Source organism: Hyalella azteca, unplaced genomic scaffold, assembly GCF_000764305.2.
Source record: "Hyalella azteca isolate HAZT.00-mixed unplaced genomic scaffold, Hazt_2.0.2 contig6088, whole genome shotgun sequence".
NCBI classification, from domain to species: Eukaryota; Metazoa; Arthropoda; class Malacostraca; order Amphipoda; family Hyalellidae; genus Hyalella; species Hyalella azteca.
This window is the reverse complement of record NW_025936257.1, coordinates 23,902-31,006: the sequence shown is the minus strand read 5'-3', so window position 1 is coordinate 31,006 and position 7,105 is coordinate 23,902. Positions and strand designations below refer to the sequence as shown.

Below are 7,105 nucleotides of genomic sequence, written 5' to 3'. Positions count from 1 at the left end.
CACGAGCGCCATATCGCCGAGATATGGGAAAAACGGCCAATCTGCCGCTCTGCGCTTATAATCGCCCTCCACGCCGATAAACACGCGCGCCACGGCCTAAAATTTTAACTGGGAATAGAACCAGAAATGAACAGCGGGATATCTTTATTGATCTTAATTCTCGGCAAACACATTGATTTTACATTAATGAGGATTTTATAATAGTAATAAGTACATAAAGCATTAAGTAATTATTATCATAGTTTTGTTTTAGTTTTTACTACTTTTTATTCAAGTTTTTCATTATAACTCATCGCACACAAATATGGGATCAGAGTTTCCTTGATGCGTTTCCAATTATATCAAAGAAAGCTATAAGAACACATTACATAAGCAAATACATCTTGTATCCTAAGGCAAGTTGAAGCTGAAAATATTTCCAATTAATTTATTTGAAATATTTCATGTATTGTATTGTCAGGTAGAATTCAACTGACGCGTTTCCTTTACATCGGTTAAATGAGAGCAGAACAATAATTCGATTCCTTTATTAAACCTTCTAAAATAACTGAAAGTGTTATATACTAACGTGAGCGCCAACTCTCGTTATCTGTGGACACTCGTTGCTTGGGGTAATGGCAGGTGGATAACAGTGTCGCCAAACTCAAATTATATCAAGGTTTCAAAAATCGCCATTTAAAGAGGAACAGGCCATAGGATGAGAGGATTTGGTCAGGACAAACATTCAAATCAAGAAATTGCCGTGGAATGCAAGTATGGCTTAGAAGTCGATGAAACGAAACTATAGAAACGGGGAAATACATCCCATTAAATCCCCTGGCCATGGGGCTAGTAGCGGCAGCTACTACGACTTGCCAATATTAGCCGCTATTCATTACAGTACAACAGGCATCACGTGTTAGGTCACTTGTCCTTGCAAATACTAGGTCCTATTTACATATTTTATATTTACTGGGTCAGCTAAAACAACAATCGAATCTTGCATCTTACTGAAGTTAGGCGCTTAGGCTTTCTCATGCCGGCTTTGTGAAGAGCTAACGTGGCCTTTGCTTCAGGCCTATTACAGTTTCTCGGAGCAGCTTCTCGTTAAGTTCGCACTGCCATGCAATGTGCTTAAGAAACATGATGTGTTGATCAACCGAGAGAACATGATCATGAATTTTAAATGAAATCGAAGAAGCATACAACTCATCACAATGAAGCTACTGGGATGTTTGTATCAAGGGAAATAGGTGAATACTGAACAAGCGCACGAAATAAATAATGGATTACTAGGCTTGCAAGAAAGACAAAAAAATACAATAAAAAGTCCAGCAGTGAGTATTTAAATCTAAACAATGTAAGCGGCGCATAGCCTATTTCTTCATTGCCGACACTTCTATTCTATTCTATAGCTGGCACACCGTTCCAATTAACTTAGTGACGACGTGTATCTTGGGGACCTCAAACTCGGCATGCAATCTGACATCGGATTTGCAAATAGTAATAGACGGAATATAGATTTAAAAATGAGTGTACAGAAAACTTAGTATCTATATAATAAAATTAGCTCGTTCAAAGCCGGATGAGACAACACATAGATGATATATGCAGGCATTATTCCCATAAAGTGAAAGTTCAACTATAAATATTCGGTGAAGGTAGTGAGCAAAAGAAAATTTCTCACTCATATTTTCATTGATCCCGTTTCTTTACCGGCAAAATATTTTATTACCTCGATCTATCGGATTTCCATGAAAGTATTTTAACATGAAAAAATTATCGCAATCACGACATCGTAGTTTTATTCAAATTATTAAAAAATTTCACCACTGGAATGAAACTTTTGCGCTCAGAATATCAAAATAAAATAATTTCGGCAGCGAAGTCACTAGCGGATAAATTTTATGGTTCCTGATATTTCGAACTAGAATTTCAACGTAATTACTGACCATTATATTTTGCTAAATTAGAGCCTAGAGATACATTTAGTGTGCAAATCGTCATCGTTCAAGTAGTGAGTTGCATGCAACTCATCGATGGAATTTCTCCTCCAACTCCTTGGTCAGGCAAACGCAGTTGCTGGAGATCACGTTGTACGGCCTGCTAAGATGTTCAGATTCCTTCATCCATCCAATGAAATCCTTCATTGTTTTATTTGGCCGCGAGGAAGATGAATGGAACTCGTTGCGACGGCTGCATTCAAGCCTGCAGCCACTACCCTCTATGATCCTGGAATTGTTCAAGCACTTGCTCATGACATCGAACACCGATAAGCTTCGCTGAATTACTATTCCATCATGGAACTTGTCCAATGACCAATATCCCCTTCCGATCTTGAGTATAACGAAATTATGCATGAAGCTTTCGGGGAATAGAACAAAATTATCCTTCAAACTTTCGAAGAATTGAATGAAATTATGTTTAAAATCTTCGAGATATTGGTACAAGGAGGCCGAATTGTAACTGATTGTAGCACTTTGTTGGTTTGACACTAGACGCGTAGCATAATAAGACACTTCTTCCACTACATCCCCGTCCACTCTGGAGCAGCGCTCCATTTCGTCACACAACTGCTCCAGAGTCATGTGGCACACGCGTGTGTCTGGGGCGTAGTCAGCCCTCGGGACGAACCTGATCGTATTACTCCAGTCCGCTCCAAAAGACCCGCTGCGACTTCCTACAGGACAAATCAAAAATTTAAAAAGTCAACAATTTCAAATCTTAGACCACATAAAAGAGTGTCATTTAATAATTGCGCGAATCAGTTAGAGTTTTCATGAGCGTCAATAACTCGGGTATCTATTTCTACATCGTAATATGATTTGTACGCAGAACTTGAATAAAAAATGCAGTTGATTCTTACCCAAACTTCAACTCAACTGAGCAGAGATATGGTCATGCAATTTTCTGTACAGTAATTGTTCACCAATCGCAAGTGCATGTCACGACCCTAACAAGCACCATCTTCCTGATATTGTTTTCAAAACATAAGTATTCTAAATGGTATGTTATGCTAACCTCCAGGAAAATACACTTTCTTCTTTATGTACCTCCATTACTCTTTTATTTTACCTCAAAACTACTCAATCGGTTCTGCCTCACCCTGTATATTGAGAGGTTGAGACTGTATTGACCTTTTAGGCAATTTGAAAGATTTTCCACCCTAATACGAGTATTCTTATGAAAATATTTAATTTAAATCTTTATATATGTGAATTTAAAATTAGAAACAAAACCATTACAATTATAAGACTATATATAAAATAATTAAATGCGGTGAATGGATATAAAAATTTGAATTGTGCACATGTTTATTTCAAACAGTGTTAGCTTTTCTCTTAACTTAAGTCTCGTTTCAAGTCGTTTGAGGTTTGTTGGGTTATCGTTCAGTTTGTGTTTAGTATTGATTTATTGGCCTGAATTAAACGGGAACAGTGCAGTCAGTACCTCAGTCACTACTAGTCGGTGTGTATAGAGGGTAGAGTCTGGTAGATTTATAGGACATAAAACTTTAGATCTATTGATAGTGCTGTACACTGTGCTATCAGCTACCTATCTGTTAGGTGACTCTTCAATGTTTAGAAGATCTGCATTCCTGAAGTGTTTTTGTATAGTGATGCCAGTTAAATGGTCAATATTTAGCTCGTTACCTTGCTCCATACAAACTTTACAAAGCTACTGAATGTAGACTTATCAATAATTGTTTACCCAAATATTCCTATAAGTGGTAAACACCACCTTGGCCTGTTGGCCATTATTGAAGGCAATAAGTGCCCTTTTTAGCCATCCATTATGATCCATATACAGTTATTGTTAGTAGGCTAAGTGCAACATAAAAAATAACCTTTCAAAAAGACAAAAAAGCTAAAAAAATCAAATAAATAAAAAAAATCATGAAAAAAATAAAAATAATCGATTTTTCTTCTTGATTTAAAAAAAATCAAAAAAATCACCAACCTTGTTATTGGTTATATTTTAGGAAGGCTTACATGTTATTGTGCTATATGTTTTGGAGGCTGTTTCGATATCTGAGTAATTGAATCTGGGTCTATCCAATTGGTGTGTGAACTGTGTGTCAATAGCCAATTTATCTCATATAATTTGTATCATCCTAACCTTACTAACCCCATCTCATCCTGCGCTATGGTGTATATCAACATCTTTGATGTTAGCTGGCACTAGCATTTCCGAATATATATTCCTTGGCAGTGCCAGGGGTTTTTAGTAACCTACCCTGCCAGTAGTGTCCAGGGCCATACTGTGAACCTCTTTAATATCGATATTAAACTTACCGGGACCGAACGCCTCCCCTTACAATGCCAAGCGTGAGGAAGCGTGATATAGCGAGGCATTATTGTAAACTGTAAACTAATCTGGCAATGATTTACTTGGTAATGACCCAACCCAAGTAATGAGGCAGCGTGGTAGAGGCAGTTTAACTGAACATGAATCGAACACAACATTTTTGGTGGATTCACTCACCACTTCCGAGATAAATATTCAGAAGGCGTATCCCGATTCCCCAAAATCCCTCGCCAGTTCGATTAGTGGTATTTGCGCTAAAGCTCAACATCAGCTCTTGCTCACTCATTTTGTATTGTTCGTTGATTTCCTGAAAGAAAAACAAGCCTGTAGAAAAAAACTACCATTAAGATTTCTGACACCTAAGACTTCAATGTCAACTATCCCTTATAATAATAGAAAACAAAATATCTTCACATGGGCCTCTAATGCTTAACCTGAATTATTAAGTCACATTTTAATAATTATTCTTATATTATGAATTACCGTATTATATAATTTGATGGCATATAGTTGTGTAATTTAACAATACAATAATATATCATATAATAAAATTATATAATATGTATACAATAACAATAATACAAAATAGTACCATAATTAGAAACATAGGAGTAGCTCTCTGAATCGTGACAGGAAATTGTATTTGACGGTCCTTCACTAGACTTTTGAGAAGCTGTGGGAGTGCAGTTAGTGACATCAGAGGATTGTGTTTAGACTTTAGTGTGGTAGTCTACAACGATGGCTCCATGTAGGTAGGTAAATATAAAACACTCCCATAACTATCCCATAATGAGCGCCTTCAAGATTTTGCAATTTTATACACCTTTTGATAGATCACAATAGACTAATCTATCTGAAGATACTTTGGTACAAAACCAATTGATTATGCTATGTTTTATTGGTGCAGCTATAATACAATCGACGTAATTTGAAACTTGAACAACTTTGTATGGATATGTGATACGCCGGCTACATGGTAGGTGTTATGAAGCGAAGCATTTTGCTATAGAAAGTTTTAGTAGTAGGCGTTGACGGGAAAAGCTCCACATGAGATTTTATTTTGGTTAATAGGTCACACAAATCATACATTAGGCTTACACTATAGGTAGGACTAGACTCCTATACCGCTTCGACTATTGAAAACGTTGCAGCTGAGCGCTGTTTGTTTTAACCTTCAATTAACTATTTAATGATGCGAGATTTCAGCTGGTATGACGTGAAGGCTTTATGTTAGCATTAATAATATCTTGGCGTTCCATTAGTTACTTACACAAGGGGGTTTTGGCCGACAAGAAGGTGCGATGCCGAGCTTGATGAAGAAGATTACGCTTCACAATTGAAGGTTGGCAGAGAGTTTCCTCAAATACCCTCGCTGGTATTTGCCAACACTGTGGAATAGACAGGTCTTGGATAACGATTGCGATATCTGGAATCGTGAGATTGGGTATTAGATTCTGAGGAGATTGAGATTACCCAGCATGTTTCAACTAAATGAATACCCCGTGAATTTATCGCATCGCAAGTCAGCAGAAAGGTTTCGCGAAACGGGATAGGAGATAAAAAACTTTTTCTGTTGTTTGAGTTACAAAAAAAAGGGCTGGCGTTTCTGCTTTTTTTGCTTAAAGCTTACTGAGAAAACACAAACACAAAGATTGGTTACCACAAATTCATCCTAAATGCCCTCGTTCACTTACCCTCAATGATTCGAACAACAAATTAATTCAAAGATGGCACCACTGATGAATAAAAATGAATCATAAGTATGAAATGTGCCGCTTTTGATCCTCCGACTTTAACGCTTCCATTACTGTTAACAATTACTAGAATTTGAAACAAGAACCAACACCAGGACTAGAAGCTAAACAACGCGTTGCAATTCATCTATGTGACAATATTTCTTCTCGCTGCTGGTGCCCGAGATGTAAACATCTTTCCTGATCACGTCATGACGCCCATACTATGACTATAGACACGGCAGAAGAACAGAATACACAAGGCTATGCAAAAGTATATGTTCAGTCTTGAATTGCATAGCAGTGAAGCACGCAACGAAAGAAGTTAAAGTCCATTGTTGATGTAAAACCAATGTCACTTGAAAAGATTTGGTCAGAAGGCCTGTTTTTAAATCTGTGAACAAGTCAACAAAAGTACGTGAATCGGCTATTTCTTCAACGCAGAAGATGCTATACTATGAGCAAGTTCATAATGACACCAACGTAAAACACAATAACAACTTTAATCTCAACTCAGTGACACCAATTCTAGAGTCTAACAGATAGAACATGCCAATAGGAAACACACGAAAACTGTTAGCATTAGCCATTATGCAATGAGCACGATCAGCACCATCCTAATCAGTATTCCTACTTACATTTGCTCCAAGCGCGTAGTGCTGCCAGAGTCCAGTCCAGAAGCGAGGCTAGCTGGCGACTGAGAAGGGAACCTTTTGGATAACTTGTATTATTCTATCATTCAGGACACTATTTTCACACTCATGACAGTGATGACACTATTTCAATACATACAGAACACTATTTATACGTTGTGTCCGAGGTTGCGCCCAAGACATTGAACTCATTATATGAAGCTCTACCAGAGGATCGGGTTACGTTGACTAAGGTAGTGAGGGATAAGTAAGACATAAGTCCTGATAATGTATCTTGGAAACGGGGTGGTAATGCAGAGTTGCGATAGAGTTATAAGCTACAGCGTCGACCGTAAGGTCGGAGAACTCTACCGACACGCTATACATCGCGGAGTGCTCATCAGCTACTGGGGGCTCTGGTTGCTAGGCCTTTTATAAGCTTCACTTCCGCCC

The 7,105-nt window shown here is 37.7% G+C and overlaps 1 long non-coding RNA gene across 1 annotated transcript; it reads right to left on the bottom strand.

The window, feature by feature from the left end:
- Positions 1 to 235: 235 nt before the first annotated feature.
- On the bottom strand, positions 236 to 6,835 carry LOC108665749. The gene is made up of 4 exons (XR_001930460.1): positions 6,659 to 6,835; positions 5,558 to 5,675; positions 4,465 to 4,594; positions 236 to 2,659 (listed from the first exon to the last, which is right to left on the bottom strand). It is a non-coding gene; the product is annotated as an uncharacterized LOC108665749 (long non-coding RNA).
- Between the last annotated feature and the right edge of the window lie 270 nt (positions 6,836 to 7,105).